The following is a 27,629-nucleotide window of genomic DNA, read 5'->3' on the forward strand; positions in this document are numbered from 1 at the left end:
TTTATTTTTATTTTTTTAATGAATTTTTGCAGAAAATGTCAAGGCCCTTTCATAGCCCAGATTGCACACTGTCACTGAGACCAGAATGGTATAACGATGCAGTGTTTTCATTGATCCAGCATCAACCAGATGTCCACCTTGAGGGCCATGCTCATCTGGAGAAGAAAGTTGGATTAGGGAGCACGGCTCCCCCAAGAAAACCAAACATTCAAGAGGCTGTCTCCAAAGGGGAGTGGCTGCCACACGGGATAACTTCTTTCTCTTCTTTCCTTTTTCTTCCTTGCTCTCTCCCTTTTCTCTCTCTCCCTCCTTGGTACATTTCATAACCTGTGGGGACCAAAGGGTTAATTCCCAAGCATCCCTGGTTGCCAGCAAGGCCATCTGAGATCATTGTCTTGCCAGAAACAGCTCCATGCTGAATTTGCAGAAAGGTTTCATTTCTCCTCTGGAGCTCTGAACAAGGTTATTAAGAGGCCCTTTCAAGTTCTCCCACTGGGAGACTCTACAAACAGCTGCACAGACAGGAAGGGGAAGATGCTTGGAAGCATTTGGAACTCAGGCCGGGCACCTTCCAGGAGCCCCAGTCTTTATCTGGGCAGCCTTGAGGGGCAGTGGCCCACAGGCAGGGGAGTGTGGTTGCCCGAAGGTTTCCAGCAGAGCTTGTTTCTGAGGGTCGCCTCTCTGGGAATGCCCTGTGTTGCCATATGAGGGATGGAGAACAAGGCTGATAGCCAAGAAAAATACTGATTTAGTTTTGGATAAGGATGGGCTGGTCAGCCAACATTTTATGGTGACGGGGAGAGGGATGCTGTTTTCTCAGCTGGGAGGAATATCCGTAGCACAGGAGACTTCTCGCTGGGTTTGATGTTATATGTGCTACCATAAAGTGCTCTGAATTTGGGGTATGTATGCTTTGCTTGGAATGCATAAATCATCACAGGAGCCGCGGCCAAGAAAGGAACAAGCAAGTGGGCAGCATGGTTCCAGAGCGGTAACTAAACCAATTCACTGACTCACCAGGGAGAAGTGCCTTCCCCTCCCTGGGCTTCACTTCTTCTCACAAAGTGAGAACGTTGGCCGAGATCAAGGATGGAAAATAATCTCATTACACAGGTTGACTCTTGAGGTGCTGGCAGGTGTTTATTCAGAAGGATTCCAAGGTCAGAGCCTCAAACTCTCCAAGAAATAATTAGCAACTGAGCTGGAATTTAAGCACCGTCGCCACTGGAGAGAAGGGTCAGTGGCACATCTCTTTTCTTTGCTATCCCTGGAGAAGATGGTATCTGTTATCCCTTCTACCTGGAGAATTCAGCTATTCTAAACACTTTGATATTTTCTTCGATGCCCTAGAGTAGATAATTATTTGCAGCTTCTTGATCACTTTGAATGTGAAGCCCAGACTAGTCTCCCACAAAAATATGGCATCACACGCTGGTTTTTTGGTGTCAAAATTAAAAACATCTATAAAGCACAGACCATTCCATTTGCCCATATTCCTGGCCTCCCTCTGCTGTGCATTCCTGTAAATGAACTTGGCTGTACATTCATAAACTAGGTGTATAGAGCTGCTGTGTGTGCCTTGCTCTGCTGGTATTTTTCTTCCTCCCTCGGCCCCGATCACATTGTTCCTTTCTGAGAATCTATCTCTCCCACAGATGCCAGGAAACCATGTCTAAGCAGCTGGAAAGTTCCTGGGGCAGGGTTTTGATCAAAGCTGGTGGCTTTTCAGTTCATTGTGTGCTCTTCAGCTAAGCTGTCACTGTTCTTTTTCTTTTACGTCCTTTAAAGGAAGTACTTCTTTGCACAGCAATTCCATCCAACAAGCACTTTCTAGTGTCAATTGTGGGTAGCTCCCTGTGCTAAGTGCAAGAGGAAAATAAGGGAGAATGAGACATAGTCTGCGTCCTTGAAAGGGTCACAGGCTAGTGAGGAGAGATGTGGACACAACAAACAGTAATAAAAATCAGGCTGTGATAAGTACTTTAAAAGAGGCATTCAAACACAGAGTATTTACTATGAGAGGATAGGGCAAGGGAAAGCATGTCCTGGATGGGTAGGCTTTGGGTGCATTTCTAGAGAAGCCATTTGTGCTTGACAGTGAAGACTAAATGCTAGAGAGAAAGGAGAGTATTTTTCAGTGAAACTAACAATATTTATTTAAAAAATTTGAAGGATGGGGGCTGCATGATGTGTCCAGAGAACAATGACTGAGTGGTTCAAGGTGGACGGGATATAGGTGGGGATAGGGTGAAGATATCTATCAGGGTCAGAATTTAGAGGCCCTTAAACAATAACCTAATTTACTTCGACTGATAAAACAGATATTGAAAACCCAACATGGAATAGATAATCACTGAGTTGGAAGGACAACCCACAGGGTCCCTGCCCTCAAGAGACTGCAATAAAGGAGGATCTCATACACAGTGCAAATTGCAATAAAATATGTAATTAATTCTCTAATGCAAATATTTAGAGGAGTATTGCAGCAAACATCCAATCCAATATCCAGTGGGGAAGATAGAGAAAGTATTGGTGAACAAATATGAGGCAGAGTGGACGATTTTTCCAGCCACGAGAAAACAGTAGACGCAGAGACTTGAGATCATGATCGATGCTAGCACTTTGGGGGAATTGTGATAAATTCAGGATGGCCAAAATGTAGACTAAGTGGGGGCAAGTGGTGGAAATCAAGGCTAAAAAAAGCCTTTGGTTTAGTCTGAATGAATTAAGGGGAAAAGGAATACTTATTGGAAAATGAATTATAAATTTTAAGAAAATTGCAATGGAGAATTTGATTGTACTAATATTCAGTGCTCATTTAAAATGATATGTAGTGTATAATCAGTATTCTACATATAATATTCCTTACAATTTTAAGGTCAGTTAAGTTTCCACTTGGCATTGAGGGGCCATATGCATGGAATATATATGTAACAAAATTCAATTTTATCTTTAATATGGAAACGTTTTATAATCTAGACCAACACACTGTCTAGTTGAATTTACTGCAATGATGTGAATGTTCTTTCTATACTGTGTTATCTGATATCAGGATCCATTAGACAATGGTGTATGGAGCACTTGAAACCCACCTAGTACAACCGAGGAACTAAATATTTTATTGTGATTGCTTTTATTTAATTTATATTTAAACTGAAGTAGCCAGATGTGGCTAGTGGCCACCATATTGAGTAGGGTTTAGTCAAAGCAAATATATAAAAGTCTGAGATATGAAATTTGACAGAACTAGATTATTTGGGGCACCATCAGAAGAATGTACAAGGGAGACAAATTATTGGAAGGAACTGTGTCAAGTGGAAATGCCATTAACAGAGAGAGACAGAGGGGCTGGGATTCTCTTCCTAGAATAATGACTTTCTGGTTAGAATCTTTGAAAGAACCAAGTTGAAAACAGAAGGGCTTTGAAAGCAATTAAATGGAACAGCAAATTTTAAGACAAAGCTTAAACCCCAACCTTGGTACAAGTGTATTGACCTTTAAAGAATAATCTTATGGAAAGATGGTCATAGTCCAGGATACTTGAGGAATAAAACCTGGTGCCTGAGAGGAACATGTCTTGCTTTTGACTGTCCAGCACCTCTTTCCTATTCTTCTGAAGTGGCACTAATTTTTTTCTTTGGTACCTGCTATTTCCACATTCCATGTGGGCTTCATAGACCTTCAAATCTCAAGCTCTGGGCATATTGCACGGCCTAGGACTGGACAATAAAAATTTTTCACCACCTAGGACTCAATGATAGTTTTAGGGATGAACCGGCAGGGCCAACCAGAAGTTTCCCCAGAACGCTTTCTAGATGCTATTTTTTTTTTCCTGAAACTAAAAGCTAAAAATAGTACAGATTGGGAGTTTTCAGTGATCATCCTGCTATTTTTCTGAGAGAAACCACACAGAGGCAGGCATGGAAATCCCTGAAGATATAGTTCAAATCCTTGTATCCCCTGTGCCCAAATTCTTGATCCACGCTCTGGGATTCCTACTTGTGTGAGCTAATTAATTCCCTCTTTTTTACCAAACTTGGATTGAGTTGGGTTTCTGCCATTTGCAGCCAAAAGCCGTTACAAATACATTGGTCCACAGAAGGTACAGGTCTTGAGATTTGATGGATGTTTTTCCATTAATTAAATCTAAATATTTGCCTCTGAAAGACAGGCGGAATGATAGTTTTTAGTTAGTAATGGAGGGTTTTGGAGCAGAATAATTTTTTCCTTATTATTATTTTAGCAATTAAAGAGTAAAAGAAAAAAAATGGCAGGGAACTTGGGACTTTTCCAATATTTTGGCAACTGTCATATTAACGATCTTGAAATAAGGTAGCCCAGAGGGATGCCAGCTACTTTAAAACTCCTAAAGCTCAAACACAGAGTCCCCAGTAAGTATGACCACAGTAATATCATTACTCTGCCTCTGGCATGTGAAAGAATTAAATTTTGAAACAGGCATCATGGTTAGTTTCCCATTCTGATGGAACCATCTGCTGCCCGGTTAACCCTATCCCCATTCTCTCATCTGTCCATGTAAGAGATAAGCTGAGGAGTCCTCAAAATTTTTGGTGGGCCCTAGAAAAAAATATAAGTGGCTCCATGTGATGATCATTTACCTTAGAAATAGATGTGGGATCCAACTTAGGTTGGAGATCTGGTGTGTAGACAGTCCAAGAAGGCACAAGATCCAAAAAGCAAGCAAACAACCTCAAATGAGATCAGAGTCATTGTCTGTGAAGAACAACTGTGGAGAGATTAAGCCATTTGCAGGATGTGAGTATCTTTGCAGGTTGAGGACAGATCTGTAGAGCATGAGGTTAAGATGGTCAGAAAGAGAGGCTTGAGGGTCAGAAACCAGGTGATCATCACAGCTAGGAAGGGGCATGGCTCCACAGAAAGTGGTGAGAGGGGAGGGCCAAGGGGGGACCCTTAGGCAGAGCTTGCTGAGGAGCCAAAGGAGGAGAGATTGAGAAGGCAGTTTCCAGGAAGTCAAGAGAGGAGAGTGGAGAAGAGAAGAATTGTGGCAGAGATGCTGGAGAAAACTGAAGTTTGGAGAGGCAATATTACTTCCCTCAGCTAGCAAGCCTCCAAGCAAGGTCTGCAATCTTCCAGCTCCAAAGACCATGCTCTTTCTCTGGGATCATCTGTCTTACCAAATAGACATGGAGGAGTGTAGGGTCTCAGAAAACCCCTGGTCTGGCAACATTCAGAATAGCAAGGTGTGTGATGGGGGTGAGGGATGCATTTATGGGAGGAGAGAAGCCGGATGGTAAAGGATTACAAATGACAGCGAAGGAATAGGAAAGAAAGATGATGGAGGTGGCTCTGTTGAAAGAGAGGGGACAGAGCTTTTAGTGGACAGAAGGTTGAAGAGAGGTACTTTAGAGATGGGATGATCCAGAATCCGTAACGGATACATGGTGGTATGGAATTGGGGCTCTAGAATTGAGTAATTAGCTGAAACCCGGACTCCACCATTTACCTATGCTGTGAAGCAGAAGACCTCATTTGGGGTGGCTGTGTCCTCAGGAGACATGTGGCAATGTCTGGAAACCTTTTATCATCACAACTGGAATGTAGCAAATAGAGGCCAGGGATGCCACTCAACATCCTATGAGGCACAGGGAAACCTCCCTATGGAGTAAATTAGGCCAAAATGCCAATAGTTTGAGATCAAGAAACACAGTCATAACAAGAACATTTCTTAAGATCTTTAGACCTAGTTTCCCTCAGCCCTAAAGCAGGAATAACAGATGCTTGCTTCCTGGGTATTTGAGGATTCAGTGAGCTAACACGTGCCAAGTGCATGGTGCTAGCAAGGCTTCAGGACCACCACCACTATCATGCTCATTGTTTTTACCATTTTGTGCAATGGACCAATGTGTTGCCTTACATTTAACAGATGCAAGAGTAGGGCTCAATGCCAGTCAGGAAGGGGGTGGCTTTAGTGGTTGTGTATCAGGGCCCTCGATTCCTGGGCCCTTCTCTGTGGGGAGCAGTCTGAGCTGGAGAGACAGTGAAAGCTGCCTTTAGGATGCATACATTGTTTCTTGCACTCCAGAGATTCCCTGGATGTCCTGGCTTCAGAAATAGAAATTTCCCCGTAGTAGGATCTTACCAAGTAAGGAGAGAAGTGGTGCTGACCATCACCTGGGTTAGAACTAAAACACTTCTGACAGAAGTGGTTTCCAGGCAATTGAGCAGATTCTGTTCCATTGCAACGGAGAGTGGGCTGTTTGGTGGTAGAATGAATGGATAGATATTCCTTTGGGGTACTTTCGATCAAAGGAGAAAGCAGATTATTAATGAATGGAAATATGTATATTTGGATAATTACATTTGTTAGACCTGTGTATTCCTCTGTTTTCCAAGATGGCATAAAAGGAGATTGAATAGACCTTGGGAAATGTAATTGTTTGTACCGGGCTGTTACAAGGGTGCGCGCACACACACACGTGTGTTTGTACACGTTAAATAAAAATTGTCTGCAAAAGAGCTGTGCAAGAGAAGCACATTTGAAAGATTCTTCCTCCAGTCAGACTTGCTTAGCTCCTTAATCCCTTACATTGGCAGTTGAACCCCAAGGACAGGTCTGGTGCACAGAGGAGCAATAAACAAACACAGCCAAGGGCTCCTGGCATCATGGAAAAAAAAATAGCCCATTTCTTGTAAATAGATTGCAATAAAACAATAGCGACTCAACATTTAGTGGAAGAGAAAATCAACCAAGAGAAGCTCTGACTTGGTGGCCTTTAAGCTACAGGGTTAGAAAAAAGAACATTGAAATGGACTGGGATGGATCCTTTCAAAGCAACCAGCGTTGCTTTAAAGGTTTATTAATCAACCTTTCAGGCACAATATCAAACTATTTTAACTGGACTGAAGGTAAAAGCAAATAATAAAAAAAAAGGCCCATCAATCATCCAGAAGATGTGTGTTCTAATGTCAACGATTTTTTTTTTCCTGCTTTGTTTTCATGTTTTTGCCCTGGTCTGGGTGAACGTCTATTTTTCACAGACTAGGTAAAGGAAAATCGAAGAGTCCACTGCTTGTCAGGGACATCTGTGGTCGTCTTCTCATTATACCCAGCTGCTCCTTCTTCCGGTCCAACCATGCCGGATCTCCATGTGGGAACCCCTGTGATTCTGACTTAGCCCCATTTGGAAGGGTGTGGGGTGGAGTGCATGAGTTGGGCCAAACCGATTGGATCATGGCATCCTCTTTGGCTGCTGTGATCGGTTCCTCTGTGGCATGGAATCTAATCTGGCAATTTTAGATTTGCTAGCCAATAATACATTCTTTTCACCATGAGGTCACTTCTGATGCATTTTCTATTATTTGTAACCCAAAGAATCTCAGCGAATGTCGTGGTCCCATATATCAGTGTCTTGATTGCTCAAGAGCATTTAGTATATTTGTTTTCTACATCTACTCTGATAGGTCACCACAAACTTAGTGGCATACACAGCAGGAATTTATTGTGCCTTAGGTCGGAAATCTGCCACTGGTCTCGTTGGGCTAAAGTCAAGGTGTTGGCAGAGCTATCATCCTTTCTGGAGGCTCTAGGGGAAAATCTGTTTTCCACTTTCTGAGACTGGGGCCTCTTCTTCCATGTTCAAAGCCAGCAATAGGGATCCCTGGGTGGCGCAGCAGTTTGGTGCCTGCCTTTGACCCAGGGCGTGATCCTGGAGACCCGGGATCGAATCCCACGTCGGGCTCCCGGTGCATGGAGCCTGCTTCTCCCTCTGCCTGTGTCTCTGCCTCTCTCTCTCTCTCTCTCTCTCTCTGTGACTATCATAAATAAATAAAAATTTAAAAAAAAAAGCCAGCAATAAGGCACCCCTCTAATACTGCTTCTGTGGTCACCTCTCTTTCTTTGGCTCACTTCTGTCTCTGTCTTGTACTTTGAAAAATTCTTGTGATTATTCTGGGCCTACTTGGGTAATCTGGGATAATCTCCCTATCATAAGGTCAGCTGGTAGGCAACCTTAACTCCATCTTAAACTATAATTTCCCTTTGCTATATAATGTGACATATCCCCAGGTTCTAGGGATTGGGATGTGGGCATTTTGGAGAGGTCATTCTGCCTACCACATTTAAGTCATTTGGGAATTTCCCCCCATGACACATAGCTCCCTCCATGTTGACAGAAAAAGCAAATTAGTGGTAGAGACTTGGAGTCACATGGAGTTGATGTTAGATCTGTTTTGTGTGACGTTTGGTATTTTGACATTGCTGTTTTAATGTGTCTACATTGTAGCAGCCACAGTAATATTATTTTTAAATGTCTTAAAAATTATCAAGCACTGTGTAATAGCACATCTTTGACCTCTGCCCCATCCCCCTAATCTTGGGGTGAGGGATGGGTTGAGGTGAGGAGTCAGGGATGGGGTAAGCATAGGAATGGGGTGGGCAGCAGAGTGACCTCTTGGTCTCCCCTGCATGAACATGGGCAGGTCCAGGGTATATGGGGCCTAATGGTCATGCAATTTCCAAGCCCTTTCTTAAGGAGAAGACTATAAAATAATGAGCAAAAAATGTGCTATAAAGTGGATAGTTATTTAGAACAAAAGCATACATCTCAACAAATGCTAAATTTTTACAAGCTGACAAAAAGCACAAACATCACAAAATCAAAAAAAAAAAATTGTGTGACGTTTTCTCTTTACTATCTCTGACATACCTCTAGGATAATCCTTTCCTTTGGCTGCATATTTTTTTTTTACTGCTTTTTTGTAGGACAACAGTTTTGTAATACTTTTCCTAGAGAGAAAAGATTGTTTTGTCAGTTGGGATATTTTCTATTATTGTTGATCAGGCTTCATAAAACAGGTGACCTCATGTCCATTGTCACTATTTGTAGCACTGCTACAGGTTTGTGCCCTAAAAACAGAAGACTTTTGATAAAGTCTATTTAGTATAATTCCTGTGTTTAAGAAAGAAAAATATGTAGCATTTAAAATTGTATAAGCTGTGTTTTTCTAGTATATTCTTAATGGTAGTCAGTTCCCTTTTGAGCAGTTAACAATGAGAATCAAATCAGTAACATACATCTTATACACCTAATGAGTGAAAGAATTTCCCACAGACCTGCTTCCACCTCTATACCTCAAACCTCTTTTTTTTTCCTCCCCTGATATTCACCTATTTGCAGGGCTTCTCACCAAAGGACCCAGATATGTCATGCTATGGCCTCTGCCCAGCAGTTTTATACTGAGATCCTTGAGAATATGCACGGCAGGGGAGCTATATACACATTTCTGGAAGCCAGTCCTATACTGGATTCTGTATGGCAGTGACTGACAAGTATATCATTATATCACAGTCAATTCAAGCAAAACACACGCTCACTTCTGACTTTCTTGGATGGACAACTCCCACGTGCCTATGCCATCGGACTATCGCTTAACACAGTAGAATGTGATAGAGTGGATAAGGGACTTTAATCACTAGTCTTAACTAATAGCAGGCAAAATATTTTGCATTTGATATTTTTCGAAAAGAATGCATGGCCATATAAACACATAGCCAAGCTTCCTTCCAGAGTTTTGGAAAGAACTAGTGTGAGAGAGGAGCACTGAAGCCTCAGGTGAGGTTCACGAATTGTGGAACATTCATGGATGTGATAAAGAGTGGCCGGGGCAGTGTTGCCTGGCGGCTCAGTTAGTGCGGTATGTGACTCTCAATCTCAGGATCGTGAGTTGGAACCCCACATTGGGTGTTGAGATTTCTTAAAATTAAAAATCTAAAAAAATAAAAGAGAGGGAAGGGCATGCGGCTTTTGTTTCATGAGCTGTGTGATAAGCTGAAAGTTTTGGGGACCGAGATTTATTTGATTGGCCAACTACGACTTCCTGGACATGGATGACACAGATCTGGAATGGATAGTTTATTGTCTCATTCTCCAACAGTTTGGCATTTTATGATTTCCCCAAGCCTTTTTACATTGCCATCTCATTAGAAAGTTGTTTTCTTAAGTTTTCCTGTAGCATTTGCCTATTTTTAGATACTCTTGTAATGAAAGTGGGGTGTGTGTGTCGGGGGGTGGGGTGCATGCTCCCCTGTGACCAATGAAAATGTTTTAGTGAGTCCAGTGTGTCTTTGGGGATGAGTTTTCCTCCAGAATCCAAGGGGAACTTATTCTCCTGCCCAATACACACGAACAGACATGCTCTCTCAGGAAACACTCAGAGGTTACAAATGAGAACTATGCAATTAGACACAAAATATATCATCTTTCAATAAATATGCTTAGAAAACTGTGCTGCGACATCCACTGAGTATCCACCATGTTGTGAGCACTCCGCAAAGCGGTTGGAACACAACAAGGAAAATTGAGAAAAACTGTGAAAGGCTTTGACATGAACCAAAAAGATTAGTGGGTGTTCCGCCTGGCAATCTGCTCTGCATTATCTCTGTCGTTCCCTGTCTTTGAGCTACTTTACAGCTCCTTAAATTGTATAAATTGTAGAAGACTGATAGCAATGCAAATGGTTCTTAGTCATAGAAATTCAAAATGTGTCCCATGGAAGGGAAATGTTTCATGCCCTGTGGATATTGACCACTTTTGCCTATTTTGCTTCTATCTGTATTCCTCACCCCCCCCCCCCAACATTTCTGATGCCTATCCTGTATATTTCTCTGCCCTTCGGATGCTCCTTTTGAATGTCCACTTCTTACCGGTTCCCTCATTAATGAAAGAGTTAAATGGAAATTTCTAAGATGTGTTCATGTTCTGTTTAAAAAAAAAGTCACGATTTTCCCATTTTTAAACATGCACCCTTTAGCAGCACATAAGCTTCATGGAGGTGACAGCCCGCGTAGACATTAACCACATTAGCTCACACAACACACACTGGTGGGCTCTTAGAGAGCCCTGGGAGTCCCTAACAGGGGGACCTGGTATTGTCTATTTGATCAGGGCAGCTTCCTCCATGAAAGTGACATTTGAGTAGATCAAGCAGGAGTTTACAAGGTGTGTGGAGGAGGAGAGAAGGATTCAGGAGCAAACAAGCCTGTCAGGAAAGCAGCTCAAGATCATTTCTCCCAGAGGGAGATTTGCGGTTCTGGGGGAGAGTGGGTTTTGGACAATAAATCAGAGAAGCTGGAAGATTTGGCAGCTGCCATGGTCTGTGCTTCATGATAAGAGAGTCTGCCAAGGAGCTGTCTTCCGATGGGATGGGGCCAGTGGTTTGGAGAGATGGGAGCCCAGAATCTGGGGGCTGTCCCTCTCACCTCCACTTCCTGGGAGGAGTGTTCCAACCACTTGATTTTTTTTTTTAATTTATTTTTTATTGGTGTTCAATTTAATAACATACAGAATAACCCCCAGTGCCCGTCACCCATTCACTCCTACCCCCCGCCCTCCTCCCCTTCTACCACCCCTAGTTCGTTTCCCAGAGTTAGCAGTCTTTACGTTCTGTCTCCCTTTCTGATATTTCCCACACATTTCTTCCCCCTTCCCTTATATTCCCTTTCACTATTATTTATATTCCCCAAATGAATGAGAACATATAATGTTTGTCCTTCTCTGACTGACTTACTTCACTCAGCATAATACCCTCCAGTTCCATCCACGTTGAAGCAAATGGTGGGTATTTGTCATTTCTAATAGCTGAGTAATATTCCATTGTATACATAAACCACATCTTCTTTATCCATTCATCTTTCGTTGGACACCGAGGCTCCTTCCACAGTTTGGCTATCGTGGCCATTGCTGCTATAAACATCGGGTGCAGGTGTCCCGGCGTTTCATTGCATTTGTCTCTTTGGGGTAAATCCCCAACAGTGCAATTGCTGGGTCGTAGGGCAGGTCTATTTTTAACTCTTTGAGGAACCTCCACACAGTTTTCCAGAGTGGCTGCACCAGTTCACATTCCCACCAACAGTGCAGGAGGGTTCCCTTTTCTCCGCATCCTCTCCAACATTTGTGGTTTCCTGCCTTGTTAATTTTCCCCATTCTCACTGGTGTGAGGTGGTATCTCATTGTGGTTTTGATTTGTATTTCCCTGATGGCAAGTGATGCAGAGCATTTTCTCATGTGCATGTTGGCCATGTCTATGTCTTCCTCTGTGAGATTTCTGTTCATGTCTTTTGCCCATTTCATGATTGGATTGTTTGTTTCTTTGGTGTTGAGTTTGATAAGTTCTTTATAGATCTTGGAAACTAGCCCTTTATCTGATATGTCATTTGCAAATATCTTCTCCCATTCTGTAGGTTGTCTTTGAGTTTTGTTGACTGTATCCTTTGCTGTGCAAAAGCTTCTTATCTTGATGAAGTCCCAATAGTTCATTTTTGCTTTTGTTTCTTTTGCCTTCGTGGATGTATCTTGCAAGAAGTTACTATGGCCGAGTTCAAAAAGGGTGTTGCCTGTGTTCTTCTCTAGGATTTTGATGGAATCTTGTCTCACATTTAGATCTTTCATCCATTTTGAGTTTATCTTTGTGTATGGTGAAAGAGAGTGGTCTAGTTTCATTCTTCTGCATGTGGATGTCCAACCACTTGCTTTGATGATCAAACAGTCTCCTTTGAAATGCATTCACTCCAGGCCCTGCCTACAATGCAGATGATGCATTTCAGCAAATGGCGACATCATTAGGAGAGAAGGAAACTGGCTTCCCTCTGTGATCAAACCTATTTTCATCAAACCCCATGGGTTTTGGATTAGCAGAGCATCATAGTTTCCTGACCACTTTTATTCTGGAACCTGGCCTCCGGTTATTTCGTGGGCAGATGCTTTTCTACAGGAGTGCCCTTCTTCCAGACATCTGTGGGTTCTTGCATATTATTGACTTCCCTGTCCGGGTATCATCTTCTTGGAGAGTACTTTCCAGATCACCCAACTGAAATTGCAACCCCCTCAACCCCCAATTTCCACCATCTTACCAGAAGCAGCATCAGCTTCCATGTCTCCTCCAGGAGCAGTTCTCCCCCAGTTCCAAGAAAATTTTAGCTGAGACCAAGGGGAGGTGGGGAGGAAGGTGAGACACTAACAAAAATGTCTTTTCGTGTTTTCTAAAGACAGAAACAAAAGCCTCTCAATTGATTATCTGTCTAATTTTGGTGTAAAGCACCAAAAGGCATCCACTCAGCTGACTGGAGTTACTCAAAAGAAGCACAACTCCAGAGAGGACATTCAAATGAAAGATTCTGGCACAAGTTAGTTAGAGTACTGTTGCATGTATATTTGTAAGAAGTTGTTTTTATGGGTCTGGGGAGGGCTCTCCCAGCCCCAAAGAATCTCCCTCACAGATGGCTGATGAAGGCGCAGATCTGTTTTTGGGTTTTATTGGTCCTTTGTCAAGTGGAATTGCCTCTGAGAAATGTGAGCATACACACACAGCTCCATATCTGCCTTTAGAAAGTTCACTGTATTAACCCTCAGGTGTGAATGAGATCATCAGATCATTTACAACCTGCAAGGACTGTCACACAAAGAGTGCATACTTGTTATATATTTGGTGGTCACAATAAGAATATCTGATGATTATGACATCTACATGCCAACCACTGTACCAAACACTGTCATGGATTATTTCATTTCAGCCCAAATACCCTGTGAAATAGGTTTTATGGTTCTCAGGAACGGGAAGAAGTTGGCCCAGAAAGGTTGCATGGCTTGTGCCCATTCACCCCAGGTTGGAAGCCAGGATTCCTACCAAACAGTCTGACTCCAACATCTACTGTCTTCCAACTCATGAAGTGTTTTTCCTATTTATACTCTTGGTTAATCCACGCAGCAAATGCTGTCAGGGGGTGGTAGCTCTCACATTGTTTTAAGCCATGGAAACTGATTCTCAAGCAGTAAAATGATTTACATAAGGCTTTGTTTTCAACTCTGTCTGCATAGTACAATCACTCAGAGCTTTAAAAAATCCCATGCTGAGGCCTAACTCCTACTAAGAGATTCTGATTTACGTGGTTTATTTTCTCTGGGTAAGGCCCAGTCACCAACATGTATTTTTTAACCATCCCCATGCAGCCAGGGTTGAGAACCACTGTGCTTAAGATTGTGAAGCAAAGATTAAATTTATTTTTAACTCAAAATTCTTGTGCACCATCTACAGACAGGGGTTCAGAGTCCAGCTGGAGTTTGGTGGGTTGCATTGTGTTAGCTTAACACGCTTGGCATAGGAGTCTCTAGACAATCTGGCCTGGACCTTACCTCCCACACCACCTGTCACCATTATCCCCTTGACCTTCAGTATTCTATCTATAGAGAAATGCTTGTATCACCTCCCCAAAGCTCATCATCTCTCTGGTCTCCAGGCTGATAAGTCATCCTCAGTTTGTATAACATGTCTCCCTTCCATTCACCAGGCTGGTTCCTGCTCATCTGCTAGGCTTCAACTTAAATGTTAGCTCCCATAGGAAGGCCTCCTGGGGCCTGACTTTGCCTCCCTCTGCCTAATGTATGCAACAGTTGTCTGATTCAGCAAACAGAAACAAGATACCCAGTTAAATTTGAACTGCACATAATCAAATTTTTTAGTATGTCCCAAATATTGGTTGCATGGGAAATACTTACACTAAAAAAATACAGGGAAATACACTAAAAAAAAATGTATTGTTCATATAACATTAAAATGTAACTGCATTTAATCTGGAAACCCTATCAGGAAATCTTTCAAGATGTGGGGAAGGTCTCTTAAAAGCTCTTCATGTCCTCCCAACCCCAAAATTCCATTAAGCTTATCCTAAGGCAATGAGAACTCCTAGAACAGCCTTATTCAAAGGGCCAGCCGTAGGCCACCTGATAATAACTACTCAAAAGATTACAAAAGTTAGCAACTGTTTAACTTATTAAAAGAAAAGATTCCCAGAATCCATCTAGGCTTAATGAATCAGAACCTTAAAATCTTGGTCAGGGGATTTAGACAGTAATCTGCACTTTTAATTAGCAACTCAGGCATTTCTAATGCACACCGAAGTTTGAGAATCTATGCCAAGGAAAATCACTTTGCCTTGGTGTGGAACTTGGGGCCTAATTCTCAAGTGCGTTGAGGTAGGAAAAAGTCAAGACCTATTGAAATACTCTCTGTTTTATCCCCCTTCAGACCCACAACTCCTAGAGATGGTATCTATCTTGCTCACCATTCTAGTCCTACTTCCTAGCACCATGCCCAGCACACCATCGTGCTCAGTAGACACTTATTAGATATACACAAAGAAAAATATGTGAAGGTCGATTAGGAATGAGTCATTCAGCAAATAGGATTCTTTCAACAAATAAGATTGATTCTCAATTGATTATGTGCCAGGCTCTTAGGGAATAAGGATGCTGTTGCAGGCAAGATGCGCAAAGTCTCTATTCTTATTCATTTTATATTTTATTAGGAAAATATAGGCAATAAAAAGACATTGATAAAGTGTTTGGCACAATGAAGAGAATTGGTATAGAAGGCAGGAGGGTTATCTCTCTAACATATATTTCCAAGTCTTGATTTTGTTCAGATATCCAGCTAGAGAGTGCATACACACTGATTATAGTAATCCCATTCTCCTTGTCAGTGCTTGGTTTAGAGGTGGGCAGGTGAGCCAGTTCTGGCTGATGAGAGATGAAGCCAAATCTACTGCCAGGTCAGGACTTTGCTGAAAAGTTTCCTTTTTCTTAAAGCAAAACACACAGAGAATCAATGGCCTTTTCTTCTTCTGGACATGGCTGTGCTCGGTTATGATGCAGAGTACTGCAGCCATTTTATGACCACAAGGAGGAACAGGACACTGAGACAGTCCCAGATACCTGACGACATCACTTAGTATCTTAATTTACTAACTTGAGGGCCATTTACTTACGTGGCACAATACATGCTCTTTGGCTTTGAAACTGGTTCAAATTATCTCTACTTGTGCCAGAAGCACCCTGACTGATGTAATGAAATAGAGAGTGTTAAGGAGGCAAGGGATGGGGGTGGTCTAAAGGAGACCCCTCTGAACTGGTGACATTCGAGCTGGAGACTTACATAGTAAGAACCAGTCCTCTAAATACCTGGGAGCAAGGAGCTCAAGTGAAGACATTAAGTACAGAGGTCTTAAATTGGCAATGAGCTTGGTGTATGCAAAGACTTGAAAGAAGGCCAGCATAAGACTTCCAAGCTGTATGCAACTACCTGAGATATCAAAGATGAGTAGTAGGCTGACTAATGTGTCTTCCCAAAGATGGTGACACCTTAATTCCCAGATCTCATGAATGTTACCTTACATGGCAAAAGAGACTTTGCAGGGATGATTAAGTTAAGGATTTGGAGAGGGTGTGATTATCTGGATGAATCCAAAGTAATCACAAGGATCCCTATCAAGGTCCTTGTAATAAGTGGTAAGATCAGATAAAGAAAGGGAAGCCAATGTGTTGACAGAAGCAGAGGATAAAATACTATGGGATGTAGGATCATAAGCCATGGAATGAAGATGACTAGAAAAGGCAAGAAAACAGATTCTTTTGTAGAACCTCCAAAAGGAAGTAGCCATGTCAACACCTTGATGTCAGCTCAGTTAAACTCATTTCAAACTTCTGAGCTCTAGAACTATCCAACAATAAATTTATGTTGTCTGAAGCCACTAAGTTTGTGGTGATATGTTATAGCAACAATAGGCCATTGTGTGCCTTGGTAAGGAGTTTAATCTAAGTATAAATGGAATCACTGGAGGGTTTTAAGCAAGGGGATAATGTAACAGTATGGAAACTTGGCCATTGTAATGAAAGAGTAGAATCAGATACTGTTACAGACATCAAGAGGAGAGGTGGCCATGGAGGTGGATGTACAAATGAAGGTTGTATCAAGAAAGATGGCCAATGATCGTATTTGCTAAGGTTTGAAGGAGTTCCCAGGATTCTATTCAAAATAGAGCCAGTCCTGGCAAACCATACTTTGTTTGGCTGGGATTGAAGGAATGCCTGGGTTGTGGGACTCTTGTTGCTAAAGGTGGGAAAGTTCCAGGCAACCTTGCCTGGATGAGTTGGTCACCATGGTGAGAAATGAGTGATTTGGAGAGAGAGCCAACAGAATTTGGCTGCTTTGTTGAGGGTGAAAGGTTGGAGGATCTGGATGATTCCTAGATTTGGGTATGAAATTGAATGGATAGGGGCTCCATTTAAGGAACTGAGGGAGATGGTGAAAAGTACCCTGGGGTATTAGTTAGAAAGGCCAGTTGGGCACCTGGCATTGGGAGTTGGAACACTGATGGGAGAGAAGGATGCTAGCAACAAACAAAAATCACCTTATTGTACTTCACCATTTTGCTAAACACCAGCCCTGGAGTGATTCCATCTAGAGGCGATTTTTTCTTCATTTGAAAGAATCATGACAACAGCTACATCCTTACAAATTGAGTTTGTCTTCTAAGGTGTTTGCTAGAGCTTTACAAGAGGCTGAATCAGTTTCACATGAATTAATGATGGCTATCAAATGGGGGGGAAAGAATGAATTCCAAATAAATACTTATTGCATAATTGAAGTTGCAAGAATCCAGTATGAATAAAATATATTTGTATTTACAATGCATAAATTTGATGGCGACACTGTGGGGCGACACGGCTTTTTGATAAGAACCCTGAACAGTGTTAAATTAGTAATAGGCTGAATACATTTCTTAATTATGTCACTGGTGTTGTGCTCAGGAATACCATTTGCAATAAATTGAGTCCCATTTGTATGCATGCAGCACAAAGAGAAAGTGCTGTATTTTGAAAATCCTAATGGACTCATGGGAACACAGGTTAATGTCAGCCACTGCTTAAAATTAGTCCTCGGTTTCAGAGCTTGCAATTGTATTAAGACTTATCATGTACTCTTTTCATCAAGGTAATAATTGCTATAGATTTACATATCCTGCCACAAGCAGAAACATGGAAACATGGATCCTTCAGGGCTTTTCAAAATGGGAAGTAGTTATAAGTAGATAAGTATATATATATATATATATATGTATATATATATATATATATATCCTGCCCATACAAGTAATCTTTGCTTCTCAAAAAAGATTTCAATAGGTGAAGTGAAAAATCACAAAAATGAAAGCCATTCATATAGTGGGTTGAATAGTGGCACCAAAAAAAAAAAAAAAAAAGATATGCTCACTTAATAATAGTAATAGTGAAGCCACTGCCCAAGTCTTAATGCCCAGAACCTTTGAATTTGACCTCATTTAGAGAAAATGCTTTTATAGGTGCTGTTAAGTTAAGGATCTCAAGAAGTAGGTCCTAAATCCAATGATAAGTATCATTATAAGAAAAAGATTTGAGATTTAAAACACAAGTGTAGACTAGTGGTTAAACTCTATGGAAACACTGTTCAGTGGAACACAAAATTGAAGAAGAAACAGAGAAGGTGATGTCAAGACAGAGGCAGATATTGTAGAGGTGGCTCTACAAGTAATACTGAGGATAACCAGCAGCTTCCTGAGGCTAGGGGAAAGGCATGGGAAATATTCTCCTCCAGAGCTTCCAAAAGAAATTCACCCTGCTGACACCTTGATTTCTGACTTCTGGTCTCTAGATCCGAGAAAGAGTAAGTTTCTGTTGTTTTCTTCCACCGAGTTTGTGGTTATGTGTATGACAGCCCAAAGAAACTAATATAATCCACATGGCGACAAATATGATTGACTTCTATATGCAAGAGATATGGTACATATAAGGTAGGAAGTAGTGAGAGCCCTGTTTTATGGATGAGGATATTGAGACATAGAGAAATTAAGTCATTTGTCAAAATGAAATAGCTAACAAGTTGTATTGCTGGGATTTGAACCTAGATACACAGGCTCTAGAACTATGCTTTCCCATATAGCAGCCTCTGGCCATGTGTGGCCATTTAAGTTGGAATATAAAGTAATTAAGTTAAATCAAATTTAAAAAATTCAGTTCCTCAGTTGTAAGAGCAACATGACAAGGACTCAGTAGCCACATGTGGCTAGTGACCAATGTGTTGGTCAGTGAGGAATATAGAACATTTCCACCAATGCTAACAGTTCTGTTGGATAGTACTTCCAGAGAATCTGAGTCTACACACTACCCTGTACTGTCTCACCGAGTACTGTGTGTAAAGTATTTCTCACAGTACCTGACATACATACAGCAAGATGTCTATAAAGCCTAGTTATGATTTTATTTTTCTAGATTTTTCCCAATGTTTGTAGGTGTGTCTATACTCACCTATGTGTGTGTGTTTATAGGGGATGGGATCCCTGTATTACACACAGATCTGTGTTTTATGTGGTGGAGGATATATTGTGCATACATGCAGTTCTATGTCCTCCTTTTCCTCCACAAAGAATATATTGTCAGACATTTCAGTGGGTATTTTAATTCTTTGAAACAGCTTGTCTCTGGACCCTGACATCCACTCCAGGCACCGTGAAATCTCTTTCTTAGAAGCAACTGTGGCTGGCTATTGGAAATAACTGGAATCCAGAACTAGGATAACATGACCCCGTTCAACATAAACAAACAGGGTTCTCCAATGTATTGTGACCAGGTGTGATAACGGATAATTGTAGCTTTGTGTGATAATTGCCTTTCTGGGTAATAATGGGATAATGTATGTAATAATCTTGGTGTAATAAGGGTCTATCTGCTTAACAGTTGACTCTCCGTGTAATAACTATGTAATAAATGACTCTGTGTAATAGTTGTCTCTTTGCATAACTATTTCTTTGTGCCATAATTGACTCTGCACAAAAATTGACTCTCAGTGTAGTTATTGTCTCTCTGCATAAAAATTGACTCCCTGTAATAATTGACTTTCTGTGTAATAATGAACTCCTTGTGCAATAATGAACTCTGACCATAGGCACAAACCTGCAAATGCTTGTAAATTAGTAGAAATTACAGTAATAGTGAAGCCACTGCCAACTGCAAGTGATAGAAAACCAACTCAAACTAGCTTAAGATGGCAGGAGGAAGAAGAAGAGGAAATCATTAACTCAGACACCTGGGAAGTCCAGAGGCTAACTGGCCTCAAGCCCAACTTAATCCATGGGTGCACATGAAGATTTGGGGGCTCTATGTCTCTTCATCTCCAGGGTCTTGGTCTTATTCTCAGATAAGTCCATCCTCCAGTGGTTGGAGGGTGCTCCTAGCAACTCAGGCTTCCATGGCACTTAAAGTGCCTGTTTATAGGGAATATAGGAAAGCAACCCTTTACTCTCAGCATCCATTTCCTCAAAGAACTCAGGCCACCCAACAACTGGGATGGTAGAAATGGGCACCTTGATTGACAGATACCTCATTATCACAGGGGGTGGGGAGTAGTTCACAAAATGAATGGATGGGGAGCAGAACAAACAATAACAGATGTCTCCCTTGTTCACAGCCTGTGAGCTACAACCTCCCAAGGGTGGGCGTGAGCTCAGTGAATTTGTTCTAGCAAGTTCTTTAGTCTTTAGGAACCAGCCATCAACTCTTTTTAGAGTAGGTGACTAATATCTGCATATATATCTGACTAGTTTTCAAATAAGCATAAATGTTCTTATAAAAATATGATGCAAAATCATTGAAAACATCAGACTTGTATATTTTTTATGAATTTTCTCAATGACTTCTAAATATATAGCTACCTCCTGTAGTGCTCCATAATATATTTTTCTTTTAAATATACTCAAGCTACCTTCAGCAAAGGTTTTTGTTTTTTTTAAGATTTTCTTTTTTTATTCATGAGAGACAAGGAGAGGCAGAGACACAAGCAGAGGGAGAATCAGGCTCCAGGAAGAAGCCTGATGTGGTACTTGATCCCAGGACCCCAGGATCATGACCTGAGCCAAAGGCAGACGCTCGACGACTGAGCCACCCAGGTACCCCTAGCAAAGGTTTTTAACCTGTTTTGTGCCATGGATCTTTTTGGCAGTTTGGCAAAAACTATATATATCTTCTGAGTAGTGTTTTTAAACATGTAAAATAAAACATAAGAATTAAAAAGAAGAATTCTTATGAAATACCTATGAAGCATGGAAATACACAATTTTTAAACTATATATTTGGGCTTTTCACTGAATGAGTTTTGTTTTTTTTTTTTCTTCAGTGAAAGTTTTCCAAACGTGGATGGAAATTTGGAATTGTTGGCTTAAACACAGTTGCCCAAATTGGGACCAAAAACATGAGTCTCAAAAAAACAAGAAAACAAAAAAACCTTGACAACCTTTATGTCCCATACCCTCCTTTTGTTTGGTTAATTCCTACTGATCATGGTGCACACATCGGTTCTTGGAGAAAATCTTCTTCTGACTTCTCTGACAAGGTCCATGTCCCTTTTACAGTACCTCTTTTATTACTATGCACTCCCACCACTGCCCACCCATGCACAATACACCCACCAGCATATGTCCCAGTCATCAAATAATGTCTGTCTCCTCTAGAAGACTCTCAATGCTGGAAGGACAAGATGAACCTGGTTTCATCCCTGGTTCCTAGCATTGTACCTGGGATCTAACAGGATCTCACTAAAATTTGCTAAACGGATAGATGAATATGTAAGTGCATAGACACCAAAGGGTCATCACAGGGTCAGATCTGATTTTTCTCCCCACAGCATACAAAGTTAGAAGACCAAGTGCCCAAAATCTGGCGATCTCCATAAAATAGGTAATAAAGGGTTGTACCAAGTGATGACATCTTTCTAGTTCATAGGCAAGATAAACTGTTTGTTTTAAAAAATCCATTCAGGAAAAAAAATCCATTCAGAATAAAGAATTGAAAACAATTAGAAGTGAAAGAAGGGGACCCATTGTACAGAAAGGATAGTCAGAATCATCTTGATGGATGGAGAACTTTGATACCATTGTCTAATTTAGAAAAAAAAAGGTACCCTATAGTCAAAATCTTAAGTCAAATTAATGTAAAATCCATCAAAAAAACCCCAACCAAACAAACAAACAAACCCCAACCAAAAAAAACAACCCACAGCTGTTTCTAGTATTTTTCACGGGAGATCAGAACTGAATAGGTCAGTAGGTGATGGGAGGACATACTTGCTCACAAACCCAGTACCATTGGTAGCAGACATCTCCATATTCACTTCCGGCAAACCCTCTCCTGCTACTAGAACAGTGACTGTTTCTGATGGGGAACCCACTTGGCGGAATCAATACTGGCCTGGCCTGCCCACCCCACAGGATCTGTGATGAGGATCAGAGGGCTCCTCTTATTGGTCACAGTCAGTGGGTCTGAGATGGACAAGTGTTTTGAGCTGAGCCAATCAGAGTCTTCTCAGAGACCTCTTTGCCAAAACTAAGGAGAAAGTCACTCTCATTGTGATGGATGAGCTAGGTTCTTTCTAACGTGTAGGTTTGGGGAGGCTGCTGGGCATCATGCCTGCTACATGGGCGGTCATACCTGGAGAATTGGAGAGAAATGCATGTGTGATTGCATTTTCTAGGCCTTCAGCCCAGAATTAGTAACATCCCGGGACATCTTCATTCTTTGAGCCAATCTGCATTTTTTTTTCTTTCATTTTGCTTGAGTTGGGTTTCTGTCACTTGCAACTGCTAAAACATCTGTAGTTTATTTCACATTATTGTGGGCTTAAAATATTTCTTGGACTGGATAAGTAGCATTTTACAATTGCTTCAGCCAATAGAACAGTTTCAGACTATCCAAGACAGATCTAAAACAGGCTATTACATAGCTTCTCCCACATTTTAGATTTTCATCAGATTCTGATACAGTGGTTGAGTGGCCCATAAAACAGGATAACCAGACAATGCCTTCAAAAGGCATCCTGAAAACATGTTTTTTTTTTTTTTTAAAGCTTAGGAAGAAAGTGGGACATTTTTCATGTCTCTGGCAGCTCCATTATGATGCATTTGGACATTTTTGATAAAATTATGAGGCATAAAAAGTTTGAAGCATTGAAGATTAATTTTCCTCCATAAATATATAGATCATAGTCAAATTCTATATGACTAGTTTTGCCCAGAGCAAAAAATATTTTCAGTGTAATTTCATAGCGATATGGAAGCAGATGATGAGAGAAGCACTGAAAAAGACTTTTGTGGATTGTAAGTGTCAGGTTAACATTCACAACCTGATGAATCGAGCAGAAACTGCTGTTAAAATGGAGGATTTTGTTGTTTTAAAGTGAAAAAAAAAAGTTGGGAGCTGGTACAGAAGTAAAATTAAAGTAAAAGAAAATAAATAATCCATATCTCTTCTGTTCTGTTTAAATATTAAAGTGTCAGCTGCAATTTTGAAATGACACAAAAAAGCTTGCTGGGCTGAAAAAAAGTGCTTCATTTGTTGGATTTCCATGCTGTCTGAACAGTAATTTCATCTAAGGAAGATTTTTCTGGGATGAGGGGCCTGAGCTGTATGGCTGAGAGGCAAGCGCACCATGCATGGGCTGGTTTTTATTTCTTCTAGTTCCTCTCTGACTTCACAGCCTCTTCCTAGAGACTACTCTTAGGTGCTTAGTGAAGTGGAGTCCCTCATTCTCATTAGAATAGCAATTCCCTCCTAACACCCCGCAACTGTGCTGTTTGTTTTAGCTAACTGGTCATCTCATTCTTCACGGAGTTCCCAAGGGCCAAGAAGCAAGGGACTTACATACTTCCTCTCATCTGGAAGCATCATGGTTCCGAGCTATGGCTACTCAATCTCTTAAGACTTAAAGTCTTGCACACATGGATGGCTGTTTGTCTCTGAATAGTAGCATCTTTGTTGGAATTAACTCTGGGTGGAGAATTTGGAGAAGGGCTGAGATAAGCCTGGAGCAAGTAGATGTCAGAAACAAATGAGGAAGATTATAAGTGGTCACTTAAAAATGGCTTTGTGATATCTATAATGAGACTTCTGCTCCCTTCCTTTGATTAAGAAATTTTCCACCTTGGGCAGCCCAGGTGGCTCAATGGTTTAGCGCTGCCTTTAGCCCAGGGCCTGATCCTGGAGACCTGGCATCGAGTCCCACGTCGGGCTCCCTACCTGGAGCCTGCTTCTCCTTCTGCCTGTGTTTCTGCCTCTGTGTGTGTGTGTGTGTGTGTGTGTGTGTGTCTCATGAATAAATAAATAAAATCTTTTAAAAAAATAAATTTTCCACTTTATAAGAACAGAACATAAAAATCTCAGGAGATTCATTCTCCCAAATTTGTCTTCTATTAGGAAAATGTTTCTCAATGTCAGCACTGTTGGCATTTTGGAACATTTGTTCTGGGCATCATAGGTTGTTTATCAGCATCCTTGGCTCTGGGATGGATTAAGGCAGAACTTTTCCCTGAGGTATGACTAGGAAAGCTGCCTCCAGACATTGCCAGATGTCCCCTGGAGGCAAACACCCTGCCATTGAGAACCGTCATCCCAAGTGTGGTCCAAGATCTAGACTTAGCAAATCAGATATGTTCACCAGAACCGGGACTTAGAAAATCTACAAAACAGACAGTGGGAGATTTACCATCCCAACCCAGTGATGGTGGCAACACCAATAGAACCAGCAGGACCCAGTTCTGAACTTATCACAAGCTACAGGGGGCCTTGCAGAGATCCAGCAGTGAACAGGATGAGTAAAGCTGCTGAGGATTTGATGTCAGTGATGTCATCAAATTAGCTCTAGACCATGATTTTGGCTGGGACACAGGCTTCCCCCTCTTTTAAGCCTGGCTTTCCATCTTCTCTGGTGACCTTGTGAACATTCCAAGTAAGTCTTTTTGTAAATCCCCTCTATGCTTAAATGAGTCATGTCCCATTTCTATTTAAACTAAGAGCCATAGCTGTTATACTAGCCTTTAAACCCTCCTAGAAAACAGTGAGACCCAAGGAGGGTAAGGGATGTTGGTTCAGAGGTTGTGACAGAATAAGAGTCACCTAGCTGGATTCAGATGTAATGTTCAGAAGATTTAGAAGGAAATAAATAACATCCCCAGGAATTTTTCCCATCTACCTTACTGTGTCTCTGACCCTTCAGAAAATATACAACAAAAATAGTGCCTAGGCTCTCTTTGCACAAAGCATGTTTGAGGGTGCATTTGGAGGCTGTCTTCCTGGGTTTCCATGTAACATGGTGAGTTTGGATACTTGACCACCTCTCATTTCCTGTCTTTTCATTACAAAATGCAGACAAGGCTTCCGGTATTAAAGCTCATGTATAGGAAGGCAGTGTAATGACTCTGTTATTTCCGCCAGCTCAGTGTCCATTTCTCTTTTGTATGTTTCTTGTGACATCATGTCAATTTTTCCCCCCTTAGAGATATCACCTGGGTGTATGTAGTTTCAGTGAGGGGGATTCAAGCTCGGGGATTCAAGAGTAAGAACTTGACCCAAGCCTACCAGCTAGCATTTTCTACATCCTTGACCACCATAATGACTGACTTGTGATGGTCTCACAACTCAGGTTTGTCTAATCAGAGTCAACGTGTGCAGCATTTGCAGAATGTAGCAAGAAAAAGCATTTCCCATTTGCATAACAGTTCCTGAGAGCTGCAAATTTAAGCATGGAACTGCTCATATTCACCTTTCCACTGGGGAAAAAGGGATCAACCTAAGGGTGAGGAGATAAATAGAAGTATAGCAGAGAGAAGAAGAGAGTGAAACAGAGTTTTGATATCAACATTTTAGCCCCTAGATCCAGCTATACCTGAAGCAGGTCCTAGCTGTGATGTTCCCAAATGCATTCCCCTTCCTGCTTAGGTCAATTTGAGCTGGGTCTCCATCCCTTGCAACAAGAGAGGCTGAATTACTTACCATCTAGCCCACAATGAGGGCTCACCACATCAGCACCAGCAATAAAACCATGACAAATGTTTGAAGAGCTAATCATAGTGATTGTTCTTTCATTTCTGTACTTGGCATCTAGCGCAAGAGACGTTGATAGGCATGTAGTGTGTTGGAGTCTAATTGCATGAATGTGCAGAGCAGAGTCTCAGGATATGATAGAATGAATTTCCATTTGTCAAGGCTGTGGATTTGGGGCAGTTAAAATCTTTGGGGAAAGTGAGCCTCTTATACTTTCATGGATGACACGTGCACTTCTCTTTAACACTTTATAGCTCTCCAACTCTATGGAGATTAAGCTTTGCATGTCCAGGAAGGTTTCAGTACTTTTAGGGTAATGAAATTACAACAAATGCTACCAACCTGGGAGTGTTGCCTGGGGCTCTGTCTCAACTCCCTTCCCCTCAAACTCTGCTGCCATGAGCTCAAACATGATGTGTGGCACAGAATGCCCGTTTTAAAAAGTCACTGCCAAAGGGCCTTCAGATCAATATTATCCCCCCTGTAGCATTTCCTCACATATTACATTAAAAAGACTAATCCCTTGGAGAGTTGTAAAGATGTTTTAGTGCAGAGCATATATTATGAATGTTTCATCGTTATTCCTCAGGATTTATTTAACATTTTACTCGACAGTCCCTTTGGATTTTTGATTGATTACTAGGCAAATTAGATAAGAAAACTCTTTCTGTAGGAGAATCCCATGCAGCATCCTAGCTGTGGTGGTGATAATGATGAAATCCAACATTTATCTAGCACCACTTCTGTCAACAGCCACGCTAAGCTGTTTACAGGCACTGTTTCCACTCCTCGAATGAGATATTGTTATCCGCCTTTTATAGATGAGGTACCGAGGTCTAGGGAACTCATGAGTTGAGGTCAGACCTTCAGTAAGGGTCTGTTTCATTTCAGAGTCTGTATCCTTAATAAATGCCATCTTTACACCATAACATTATCGCAAGTTCCACTATGTCATGTTTCAGGATTAAATAAGTTGAGGAAGCATGGTTCACTAGAGATCTTCTCTTTGGGATTCACACACATATCACCCGATTCAAGGTTCTGAGACATCCTGCAGGGAGGGCTCCAGTATTTTACAAATGCTTTCAAAATGATTGTATTCTGGAGCCAACCCTTCAGTGTGTTGGTTGTGTTTGTTGGTGGCTTCGCATCACAACAGTTAACATACGGAGTGTGATAAAAGAACAATCTGGCCTTTGGCATCTCCCACACCACTTCTCAGACTACAAAACCGTCAAAGGGCTGGCCTGATGTAGACATATGAGACCCCAGGTGTGGCTGGAGACATTAAGTTTCCTTGAAAATCAAATCACAATTATTAGATTGGCTGGACTCATTTCTCTTTCTCCATGGACATATCATTTTGCAGGACGTATGGCACAGTATTCTTATTGGTGACTCTGTTAGAAGCTAGAGGATTGCCCAAGTAGGTGCTTCTGGTTGTGTCTAGTTTTGAAACAATTTTATAAAGTCTGAGGTCAGTTCGTTCAGGATTCTAACAAGCTTGCAAGCCGTTAGGATTGTTGGGGGCCACCTGGGTGGCTCAGTGGTTGAGCATCTGCCTTTAGCTCAGGGCGTGATACTGGGGTCCTGGAATCAAGTCCCATATCGGACTTCCTGCAGGGAGCCTGCTTCTCCCTCTGCCTGTGTCTCTGCCTCTCTCTCTGTGTCTCTCATGAATAAATAAATAAAATCTTTAAAAAAAAAAGAAGGATTGTTGGTGCAGAGTGAGTGGGTTGGGTTGGGTTAGGCCAGTGGTCTTCAGTGGGAGCAATTTTGCCCACTTCCCCACCCCTGGGGAAGTGAGGCTTGAGCAAGTCTGCAGATGGCTATTGTTGTCACAATTGGGAGGTGTGCTACTGGGTCTAGTGAGTACAGCTAAACAGCCCCCCCCCCGACTAGCAATAATTGAGC

The sequence above is a fragment of the Canis aureus genome, chromosome 8 (assembly GCF_053574225.1).
Source record: "Canis aureus isolate CA01 chromosome 8, VMU_Caureus_v.1.0, whole genome shotgun sequence".
Lineage (NCBI taxonomy): Eukaryota > Metazoa > Chordata > Mammalia > Carnivora > Canidae > Canis > Canis aureus.